The 11,749-nt window shown below is 53.4% G+C and overlaps 1 protein-coding gene across 3 annotated transcripts in view; it reads right to left on the reverse strand.

The window, feature by feature from the left end:
• Positions 1-11,749, reverse strand: part of GJC2 (gap junction protein gamma 2) — a 62,434-nt gene that overhangs the window by 41,577 nt on the left and 9,108 nt on the right. Inside the window, exon 1 of one of the 3 annotated variants that reach the window (XM_019529428.1) lies at positions 1,346-1,404. The exons of the other annotated variants lie outside the window; for them this stretch is intronic. The gene's annotated coding sequence lies outside the window, so the exon portion shown is untranslated. Of the gene's footprint in view, positions 1-1,345; positions 1,405-11,749 lie in introns of those variants that run through there. 3 annotated transcript variants of the gene reach the window in all.

Below are 11,749 nucleotides of genomic sequence, written 5' to 3' on the forward strand. Positions count from 1 at the left end.
GAAACAAAATCAGAATCTGGCCTGGAGACTCCGGATTAAACCTTTCTGGGGAGCCTATTTTTCACGGCCCAGCTAGGAGCCCTCTCCTCTCTCATCCAACCACTCCAGTCTGACCTGGAGGGTGGGCGGCACAGCAGGTTTGGGAAAAGGGTTAGCATGCCCATCTACCCCAGTGCAGCATCCACACATCTCACGCACGTGGATTTGATCCTTATAACATCCTACGGAGATGCAGGGCCATTATATTCCTCCCCTTAAAAGGCTGAGGAGGGTGACATGCTGAATTGCCACGGGTTGCACAGGATGTCTCTAGCTGAGCCAGAAACTGAACCGAGGTCTCCCGTGTCACCGTCCTGCGCAGTGACCCCTAAGCCGTCCCCTGTGAGAGCCAGCGTCACCACCCACCATTCAGGAACTGGGAAATAGGTCTCCAAGTCTCAATTTTCATCTAAAGCACAGAGTCTTGTCCTGTCACAGAAACATTTTTACACAACTATAACACCCTCACGACCATCTCTGCCAGAATCCGCTGAACCAGGGGATTGCTTCAGGCAAGAAATTCAACTGCTGCAGTCTCTGGCACAGGTTTAAGGGCGTAAGACTGCAGCAATAGGGAGAAAAATGCAAGCCTCTAAAGCTGATGCCGAGCCAACTGCTTGGGGAAGGGGCTTCATTTTCTCGTCCCTTCTGCTTTGGTTATTTCAAACTTCTCAAAATCCCCAGTGCCCAAGGAGCATTGGTTCAGGTCCATACCCGAGCAAGCCTCATCTCCGTGCATTAAGTTTCAGATGCAGCAATATCTCCCAGCCTGAGAGCACCAGGCCATTCACCGTAATTAAAGGTATATAGACACACGGGAGGGGAAGGGGCCACCCTGATCATTCAGGCCAGGGTTTTGTATTTTGGAGCAACTGTTCATCCGCGATTCCTAGAAACCTAGTGCTCACGTGCCTCAGATACACCAGACCATGGCACAAGTACAAAGCCAGGGAGTCAGCATCTAGCATCCTCCTGCTGTGCTGGCACAGAGGCAATGATTTAAACTGAGCTCAGAGCACGTTATACCCACATGTGCACCAGCAGCAGTACACCAGCACAAGCTTGGGTGCCCAGAAGACCAGCAAACCAAAAAGCAAGGGATGCAAGCATGTGAGGGGAGACCCTCGCAGCCGAACCTCTGACTTCCTTTCTGCAGGTCCCGTTTGACACCCCTCCAAGCAGCGCATAAAGCAGAGGCCAGGTCTCCAGCTCCCCCCCAGGAACAGCAAAGCCCCAGACGTAGCACAGAGCAAATTTCCAAGGCGAGAGCAAAAAAAAAAGAAAAGCCAAAATGACCCCCCCTTACCTCCCAGAAACAGCAGGGATAGGCAGTCGGTGCAACCACATCTGGAAAGTCCAGCTCAGTCTTCAACTCCTGCTCTCATTTCTCATAGCGATGCCTTGAATCAGTTGGCGCCACGTGCGATCGGTGGGCTCCATAGCCAGCTCTGCCAGGGCGGTGCCACGATCAATGCACGCATGAACCGTCTCTCCCCACCGCACACGACGGCTTCCAGTGCATGAATTTGCCTTAAGCAATTAGACAGGGTTTGGCTTCCAGGCTTCTCCTGGCAACATGCTTCCCCTGCATCTGGGGAGGGTATTTGTGGCCCAGGTATGATGCAGAGTCTGCACCCCTTTGGTTCAGCTGTATCTCAGAGCACCTGCTTCAGGTCACACTTTTGTTCTTCCTTCTGCCCCCGTGGCTGGAAACTGCTGTGTGCCAGCGGTGCGTGGTCCGATCCCAGGCACCAGCCGATCTGGGGGATGTGCCTTGTTTCAATCCAACAATGCCTCGTTGAGATGCCGCGTGCGGCTTGCACGTTCTTCCCCGCCTGGATGCCCTTGGAGAAGTGGTTACATCTGGGGAGAGGAGCTGCTCCCTCAGATAGCCGACACCACGTCAATCAGCTACTCGCTGCGTATGCCCATTGTCTGCTGCGTGCCAGCCCTTAACCTTGGCGATGCCACCGGGAGCCAGCACAGATCTGCTTCTGCGGCGCGCTCTCCGAGGCGCGTAGCACTTTCTGGCTTTTCACCCCGGCGTTTTCTGAGCGCCACTGGCCTGGTGCGTTGCAGCACTGAGCAAACCCAAGCAGAAACACCTCTGCTCGTGATCACATCAAAGACGTCTGCTTGGCAAGACGGCGATGACCCCTATCTTTTAATGCTACATCGTGCTCGTGGAAGGGGATAGCTGGGTGGTCCTACCCTGATGCTGCAGGCACCAGGAGCACGTGGCACAAGCAATAGCAATGCAGGCTTACTTGTATTTTCCAGCCTAGATGCTCCCTGAGAAACTAGACCAGAGGTATAAGCAGCCCCTTGGACACCTTGGGTCCAAGGTGCGTCCATACCCATGCTCCAGGTTGTGCACCAGGTGCCTCCATCACCTTGGCATCCAGAGCATGCAGAGGAGCGGTGCCCAAGACTATCACGGTGCTGAGTTCAGCACAGCACGGTACCCACAATCACTTCCCCTCCAAAAGCCAGCCTGCCACAGGGCCCACCTAGCCTAGTGAGTAGATGACTGGCCCAGGAAGTGGATCTGGGGTCTCAGCCTAAGGGGAACCAAACCCAGCAGTGCCCTTGCCACCAACCTCCGCAATGACATGAGTGTGGGCACCCTCCACACCCCCTGCAGAAGCTGGGCCATTGGACTTGATCATCAGAAAGTGTCTTGACGCCCACTTTGCTGGGGTTATTTGACCCCGGCAGTCTTTCCAGCCCATGTGCAGAAGGGCTGGACCCAATGATCTGTAAGGTCCCTTTTAACAGCTATGAAACTACGGACAGACAAGCAGGCAGAAGGAGAAGAAGAGGGAGCCTGACTCTAGGCCAGAGATGAGGGCGCTCCCCTGGGAGAGGAAAGCCCTGGGTTCCTGCCCCCTCCCCGGCCTAAGCTATTTCTGTGTTTTATCCATGGCCATCTAATGTGAGATGCATGAATCGTCCTGGCACCAGAGACCACAACCCAGGGCTCCTTGGGAAGTGCCCCAAGCACGAGGCCACAGAGACAGACTCCCTCTTTATAGAAACCCAGAATCATAGAAAACGAGGGTTGAAGGGACCTCAGGAGGACCAGCCCCAGCCCCAGCCCCAGCTACATCCCAGCCATGGCTTTGTCTAGCCAGGTCTTAAAAACATCCAAGGATGTAGAGTCCACAGCCTCTCTGGGTAACCTGTCCCAGTGTTTTATTACCCTGCTAATGAGAAAGTTTTTCCTGATATCTAACTTAAACTTCCCTTGCTGCAACCTGAGCCCATTGCTCCTTGTCCTGTCACCTGCCCCACTGAGACAGCCCAGCTCCAGCCTCTCTGCAGCCCCCCTGCAGGGAGGTGAAGGCTGCTATTCAATCCCCCTCGGTCTTCTCTTCTCCAGACTAAATAAGCCCAGTTCCCTCAGCCTCTCCTCACCAGTCCTGTCCCCCAGCCCTCGAACCATTTTTATCCCCTCCATTGGACTCTCTCCAACTTGTCCACATCCTTTCTGTCATGGGGGGCCCACAACTGGACACAGGACTCCAGATGTGGCTTCCCCAGTGCTGAATAGAGGGGAAGAATCACTGCCCTCGATCTGATCAGTCTTCTTCTACCACTTGGACCCTTGCACTCCTGGCTGTCCACAGGTCCACATCATCCGTGGGGTGGGGGCACCCCCAGCCAGCCTGCCCCATAAACTGGATGGTTAAAGCAGTGTCCTGAGAGGTGTGGGTCTGAACCTCTACAGCAGCGGTACTTCACCTTTTTAGATGCACGGGCCCCTTGGAAAAACCCCAGCTCTTGGCTGTCACTAGTTTTTAAAAGATCTCACAACCCCCTGGTTGAGGATCAGTGCCCTACCAGCTACGAGGACCCAAACCGCACATTTCCTGAACCCTAAACAATAGGGTACGGGGCAACCACAACATTACATGCAAGCCAGAGGGGTGGTTCCCACTTTGTGCTGCACCCCGTGGTACTATTAGCAGTTGCACCCATTTAGCCAACCTCTTTACATCCCCACCAGACCGAGCGTCAGCCTGCGTGGACCTGGAGGACCTCCCAGCTCTATTTTGGACCGTGGTGGAAGTTAGATGGCTCAGAAGTCAATGCCTCGGCACCTAGGGAGACGTCCAAGCCAAAATGGAGGTGGTGGAGGGGATCTGAAGGGGATAAGTGGGGTTGATCTGGATCATTTTGTGAGATTTAGGTGTCTGCATGGCACTAAGTGCTGTTTAGGTTTATCTTGCGGAGCACGTTTGCACACCTACAAGTGCTAACACTCCACGACACCCTGGGGCACCCTTGAAAGGAGCTCACGGCAGCCAGGGGTGCCACAGCACCCTGACCCAGAGTCACTGCTCCAGCTGCTACTCAAGGTGTAAGAGGAGGACCGACAGGAAAACGTCCACCTTTGACGGCACCGTGCTGAGCGCAAACTGGAAAGGACAGAGGGCTCAACAAAACGAGGGGCCAAGCAGCGATCGCATCAACAAACACCAAACTCCACCGCTTCCCTCCCCAAAAAGGCTCAGTTCAGCAGCTTGGGAGCGCTTCTGGGGAAGAAGAAGGGGGAAACAGTTGCGACAGGGAGGAAATGGGAATTTGCACATTTGCAGCAAAACTGTTTGACTATTTCTGGCGGCAGAGTGCAGAGGAAATAGCTGGGCTGGGTGACAAGCGGTACCATTGTCCAGGGCAGGAAAAAGGCAATGCAAGTACAGCCGTGAGGACTTTGTAAAACATTCAAATTCGATCCAGCCTCGTTTTGCTGAAGTCTGGCTGTCTGTTAGCGCAGGGAGGGGTATTTTTCCACAGGGAAGGCCAACGCCAAGTCAATCGAATGGCTCTCTCTGGATTTCGTGGGGCATGGGATCACATCCTTATAGCCTCTGGGTTAAAAGATGCTTTGTCCTGCTTTAAATGATGAAAATGTGCTGGAGTTGGTGCCCTGCAAATCGGGGAATAAGCTAAAAGTTGAAGAGGAGGATTATCGACGTTAAAAAAATCAAAATCAATCTATTAGGATGTGCACCGAGATGTCTCGGAGCGTCTCAAAGAAGAGCGCTCACCCAGCTAACGGGATTAGAAGGAGCAAGGATATTGCATATAGGAAGCCCGGCTGCATTGTAAGGAGCCGCTGTGGATCGCACCGCCAGCAGTGTTTGGCGAGATCTGGATGGTCCTCACCACTCCCATGTCTGCCCATCTCCCCACGCCTGCTCTCAAGCCCTTGGTTTGCAGTAGGTTCGAGAAAGGCCACCGACAGCCAGTCCAGAGCAGCCTCATGAGCAAAATGCTAATGTCCGGCACCTGTCACTTTACGAAGTTGTTGTCCCCAAAGCCGCAGGTGTTGCGGGAGCCAAGGTTAGCACTGGAGCCTGTGGGACTGGTACGAGGGAAGGTGTTTTTGGCAACATCTTCATGAAGCCAAGCTCGTTCATCCTTGACTCCGTCTTGGTGGGTCTCGGCTCACGAGGGCTGGATGCGACTTGATCGAGGAGATGCCATTTCAGGTCCGAGTCACCCCGTTTTTAAGTGAAGGACAAAGCAGACTAATGACGGGGTGTCCTTCCTATGGCATGACAGGCTCTGCCCATCGATAAAGGGCCGAAGATTGTGCTACAAAGGCTGGGTTTGAAAAGGATGAGAGCTTCCCTGGGCAACAGCGGGCATGAAGCACCCGAAGGCTTGGGGTGGAAGCTCCCTCCTTTTTCCATGGTCTGGGACTTCCGAATCAGAAGTTAACAAGGGGGAAAAAACAAAGTATGTCTTCACAAAACCAAGAAGCTGTGGGGAGCCCGAGGCTCAGGAAGGAAGAGGAGCCAAGATTTCATCTTCAGAGAGGAAGTAAAAATGGAGGGATGGCCATGGCCAACCTGCCATTCACGACTGTGCATAATGATTCCCGCACACACCGAGCATGGAGAAACCCGCTTATCCAAACATATAGGGCCTGGCTATTATGGCAACACACGTAGTGGAAGTGTGTGTGATCTAGCACATGTGCAAATGGGTGGATACATGTCCACGTGCACGTAGTGGACCGCGGGGAAAAAGCACTGCAGTTTGAGCTCTGGCATCCAGGACTTTCCAAAAGTCTTAACTGTTGCAAAGCAAAACAGGGAGAATATAGTAGGAAGCACCTGTGAGCATTGGCTCAAAGAAGGGCAGGAGCCAGGTTTGTGGCTGGTATCAACTAGCACGAGTCCTCGGCTGTTACTTCATATTGCAGGGCTGGATCCGTAGATTCATCCGGAAAGTGTGCATCACCCCTTTTATTAGTTTTCCAAGCCGAGTCATTCTGGGGGCGGGGGGAGGTCACAAGATGTACAGAAGCATGCAACCGCCCTGGTAGAAATCTCTGTCCCGTGTATAAAAATCTCAGTAATGGCACCTGGGGCTAGCAGCATAATTACCACAGGTGGCCAGTTACCTACCACAAAGAGCCCTGGATGCAAAGTCTGAGTCGAATCAACCCTGTTCTCAGCATTCGATGATGCACGAATTCATCTGATTCAGATGCTGGGGTGCAAAAGGAGCAATCAATGAATTAAAACATGCAATCTCTCCACGGAGAACTTGCAAACTTCTCTACCCTGCCAAGTCCTCCCCGGCCAGGCTTACAAGTGGGTGTCCTGCAGCCACTGCTTGGGGATGAGCATTTTGGAAAACCGGGGGGCTTCATGTAGGGCATGCACGCAGGTCCGGCACGGCTGGCAATCCTGCCATTTATCCACGTGCCCAAATGGACCCCGAGAGGAGCAGCCTTCTTTGCACTTCTGAGCTTGCTGATGTGATTCACTAATCCAGCAGCCCAGGCTGCCCGTTTCCTGCCGTTTCACTGAAAACAGCTGGAGGAATCTCTCAAGGACTTCTCCAGCCCAGGCACCTCCGGGAGTGACTCACAATGAGCCGACATCAATGACGTGTCATTAAAATGCCGCTCGCCCACTAGTCCCTGACTTATCCCACCACCGTTAGATTAGGAATAGACGCACAGATGGAAAGTTTGCTCGTTAAGGGAGGACGTCGCCCCACCTAGTGGCAAAAACAGGGATTTGGGGCGATAGGAGAGAGCATCCTCTTTGGCCCTGTCTGTCTGGAAAGTGGCACCTGGGGCTCTCCAGTTTCGCCTTACCCTGATGTTGCTGGTGTCATATGATTGCCGCTGCAGCTGCCTCCTTAGCAGGGCAACCAGACAGTGCGGGCCTGCTCCAGGGTCTCTTATCGTCGATAGGAGCTTATTTGTGGACTTTAGTGACTTCTGGTTTGGAACCAAAGGGCCAAAAGCTGTAAATACCATATTTCCTCGTATATACCCCCCCCTTAAATATAACAGGCACCCCTGTTTTTGAAGGAAAAAAGATTTTATATTGGGTAAGTATCTGAGCAACAGCAGCAAGGGAGCCGAACCCACTGCCAGCCACATAGAGACCACAGACCAACCCTATGTGCCCACCCCATCCAGCACAGTGGGGCCACAGGCCTGACCAGGCCTGGCAGGTCCGGGGCCTCAGGCCAGACACAGCCACACGCCAGTCCGATCCAGCTTGCGGGGCCGTGTCGTCCAAGGGGGACTTCCTACGAGGTCAGAAATGTGGTGGCAGCAGAGCAGTGACAATGTTAATTGCTCCCCAGATACCAGATTTCTGGACCCATAGGGATCCTTGCATAATGCATGCCCCAATTTCCACCAGCTGGGTTGGGTTTTTTTGCGGGGGGGCTGGATGCCTTGTATGTGAGAAAATACAGCGGCTACCTCGGTGACTGTAAAGCATGGGGAAGGCGCCCTTGAGATTGCTCTTGAGAGAAACGACTCCATCCGTCCCTCTCCACGCGTGCCCAAGCTGGAAGCGAGATGGTGAAGTCGCTCAAGGTATCCCATGCCTCAAACCCCAAGCACCCTGGAGACTGCTCTCGAGAGCAGTGGCAAGGGGTGTCCTCGGTGTAGCTTCACCCCCTCATTTGGGGGGGGCGCACATAGGGCAGGAGCACGCTGCCGGAGCAATACAGACAGGCCCTAAAGGGGCCCGTTCCCATATCCCGTGCAGCACCGTGCAGAACGGGGCCCTGCCAGAGCTGTGGAAATGTCTCCTTTACCCCCCTGGGGGTCAAAAAACACGCGTAAGGTTTAGAGCCAGCAGCACATCTTTTTCATTCAGATGGGGAAAAAAAGATCCCGAGAAAAGGATCCCACCCTCTTTTTCCTTTCTCCTTATCGGCTCAGTTCAGTAGATCAGATGCCGTCAGGACAGAGAACGAAGTCATCGCTGCACCGCTGTTACGCGGGGCTCAATCTTTGCAGGGCAAACCACTGGGGCGCGCACTCATGTCCATGGCGGGGGACAAAGGCCCGTACTCTGACACGCACTGGTAGGATCTCCTCGCCCCTGAAGATCACTGGTGAAATGCAGCGCTTCTCACCCTGGGGTGCCGTAAGAGCCTTTCAAGGGTGTGAAGGGTTGCCATGCACTATGAGCGATTCCAACACCTACGCACAAAATCTTGTTGGTCTAATAAACGACAGCATCTCTACTACCAGTCCTGGTTGCCTTTTCCTCTAGACCAATACGGCTACAACCTGGATACCTGGCACAAGATAAACCCAGACATTTCAAATAGGAAGCCAGAGCCTCCGAAGCGCTGCGCGCTCTTGCGGTCTTTCTGAGCTCATTGCAGTGGAAGAGCTGCTCTGTTACGTTTCTGCAGTCAGAAACAAGTGAAAAAGCAAAGAGCTGGCACTGAGTCTAGTACAGTGCCTGGAGTCTAATACGGGGTGTCTTGAGTCTGAAGGGGTTGAGAACGACTGCAGTGCAAAGCTCTGTGCTACCATGACTGTTTGTGCATGTTCCTGAGTATACAGGTGAACATGCGTGTGCATGCACGCACACGCACAGGGTCACATCCTAGTGTTGTAACACCAATTCTGACCTCCTGACTCCAATCCCAGCCTCGCTGAAGGCACATGGGAGTTTTGCCCTGGACTTTAATGCAGCTGGGATGTTTAGTATTTTCTGTTACTCTGAATAGTGGCAGCTTTACTCCTGTTGTAAACCAGATAACACGGTACCAACGGGCACTAAGATAATGGGGGGAAAAAATCAGCCCACGAACCACTGGCTGGACGGGAAAACCAAGACAAGAGGCCTTTCTTGGGGAGGTGCTTTATCCCAAACAAGTGATTGGATTCAACATGGAATTAAGTGGATTAAATTGTGTGGCTTGTGTTACATGGAAGGTCAAAGCAGATGAGCTAATGGCTCCTCTACAGCCTTAAAAAGTAAATCAATGAATCTATGAGTTTAAGTGCTGTGCTGCAGGCTGTGTTCACCGAGCACCAGGCTATAAAGCCATTTGAGCATCACATCATCGGTACTGAGCATGAGCATCATACGCTTCACCTTCAAAACACTTCACCGACTTCTCATCTGCTCTACAGCCCCCCCGGGACACAGACACCTCGAGCGTATCCAAGGCAATCCTTTCTGCCAGATGTTTGGATCCAGCAAGACGGGCCCTGCAACCTTCCTGGACGGCCCCTCTGTTATGAAAGAGGAGGACAGCTGCCTTCAGCTTCACTTCTGACTAATGTTATCCTGGACCCAGGCTCCTGGCAAGCTGCCGCTGCAACTCTCTGCAGGTCAAAGCTCAGGCTGAAGTGAAACGTGGCATCTGTCTAGTCTCAAGATATAGCGGGAAGCTAATAACAGCATTTGGGATGTAAGATCTGGAGCACGGCATCACCAAAGCATCCCCTAACACATTGCTCAAGGCTCCCCAGGAAGGAGGCACATTAGTCACTGAGGATTGCCTCAAAGTATTGAGAGAAGGAAGAGAAATACCTACAAACCTGGAAAGCATCCAAGGCAAACATTATGGAAACCTACCTAAGTGCACTTGCTGCTAATGTACTGGAAGAGAGGACTAAGGGTCTAACCAAGCCGGGTCCAGAAGTATGACTCTAATGGAAAGGACACGGGAAGCTTTCCGCACAGCGCAGGGGGATTCAGACGGCCCAAGAAGCCAGTTCTGGTCACTTCAGTCTCTGGGCTCCACACAAAAGCCCGGTTCAGCTCTAATGGATGGATGTTTACATCTTGGGCCAGAGCAGCCTCTGCGGGGACGTGGCTAAGAGCAAAGTTTGGTTTTCGGTGTGTATCTCTCCTCCCACGGTGGCTCTGGTGAGGGACAGCATATAGATCTGGAGGAGGCAGCATTTCCACCCCCACTTCCAGCAACATGCCTCTCCTCGGACCTCCCGTCTCGGGGTGAGAGTCGGGTTCAATACACGGGGGAGGAGGTGCTTGCTGCATTACTGATTGCACGGGGCCCCCAAACATCAGCAGAGACGACCCTGTAAGTACCTTGAAGCACAATACATGGTTACAGCTGCACACGAGGCAGGGGATCCACCCAAGTGGAAGATCCTTGTCTTCAGACGCCCGACAGCTCACTGCCCATTAGTTCCCGGACAGCCTTCAGATCCCGCTAATGAGGCTTGTACCGGGCTTGGTAACCCCCTAACCAGTGAGCAATTCACTGCCTGACGTAGTTCCCCTCTTCAAGAGGAAAGCATCACCTCTGCGTTCGGGAAACTGGTGCTTTAAGTAGCTTGGCATCAGATCCGGAGCCCACTGACCCTAACGGGAGACTTTCGCTGGGTGGTTTTGGGATAAGGCACGCTCTTCCTTCCCAAGAGACGGCCTGGTAATGATGCGTCCATTAAGGAAATTCCCTATAGATCTGAGCAGGGAAGAAACCGATAGGTTTTATAGGGAAAGCCTATGAAAGAGACTGTAAAATAACTGCAGAAATCAACGGAGAAGGACAAACGTGAGAGCGAACGAGCGAGCGAGATCTGTAGGCCCGCCACACAGAAACCTAGAGGTGGGGTCCGATTTTCTCCACTGCCTCCAAAATTTGTTTTGACAAAGGAGTCCGGAGAGAAGGTGGCTGGTGACTCGGGCAGTCGCTGTCCCTCTGTGCCTCGGTTTGCCCACCGGCAAATGCAAGGGAGAAAAGGGGTCCCACCTCCTTTGCGAAGCAGGCATGTTCATGGGCCACGAATAAGAAGCGCAGCCGAAACTCAAGTCAAGCGTTCCCACTCATGAGACTTGTAAAACAGCTCCGGCTTTAACACAGAGGGGCTGCACAGCTCTGAAGTACTTCGAGCACTGAATCCACCGCAGCTCGTGCAGGGCCCTGAACAGATCAGCAGCAACGTAGATATACCAGAAGCCAATCTCAACAGGCAGCCGGCGATGCCAGGCTAGCAGCTTGCTATGGGAGCTACTATAGCACCCCTGCCGTGCTCCATGGGATGCCTGTCTCCATGCAGCTGGGAGCACGGGGATGTTTCACCAGCGGGTCCACTGAGAAAGAGCTGCCACCCTGTCCAAAGCCACCTTCAGCGCTGAGCTCTTCCCTTGGACCCTGCACACAAGCCCTCCTGACACCCCTGGAAGGAGGCCTTGAGGCCCACGGGCCACCCCAGCGCAGACGGCAGCTCTAGGGAGCACAGCATCGTGGTAGCTGCAAGGCTCCTGAGCTCACGGGGGAGGTGATAGGGCTCAGGACCTGGTTAGGAGGCAGGATGGGTCCTCCTATCTACCCAGGTCATTTGCCCAGAGGGCTCCCAAGCTGAAATTCCCATTTCCTCCACCACGTGGCAAGTGGTTTCAAAGGAAAAGCCCGGGGGGAGTTGTGAGGAGTTCCTGCCCCACTC

Source organism: Crocodylus porosus, unplaced genomic scaffold (assembly GCF_001723895.1).
Source record: "Crocodylus porosus isolate Cpor-Errol unplaced genomic scaffold, CroPor_comp1, whole genome shotgun sequence".
Classification (NCBI taxonomy): Eukaryota; Metazoa; Chordata; order Crocodylia; family Crocodylidae; genus Crocodylus; species Crocodylus porosus.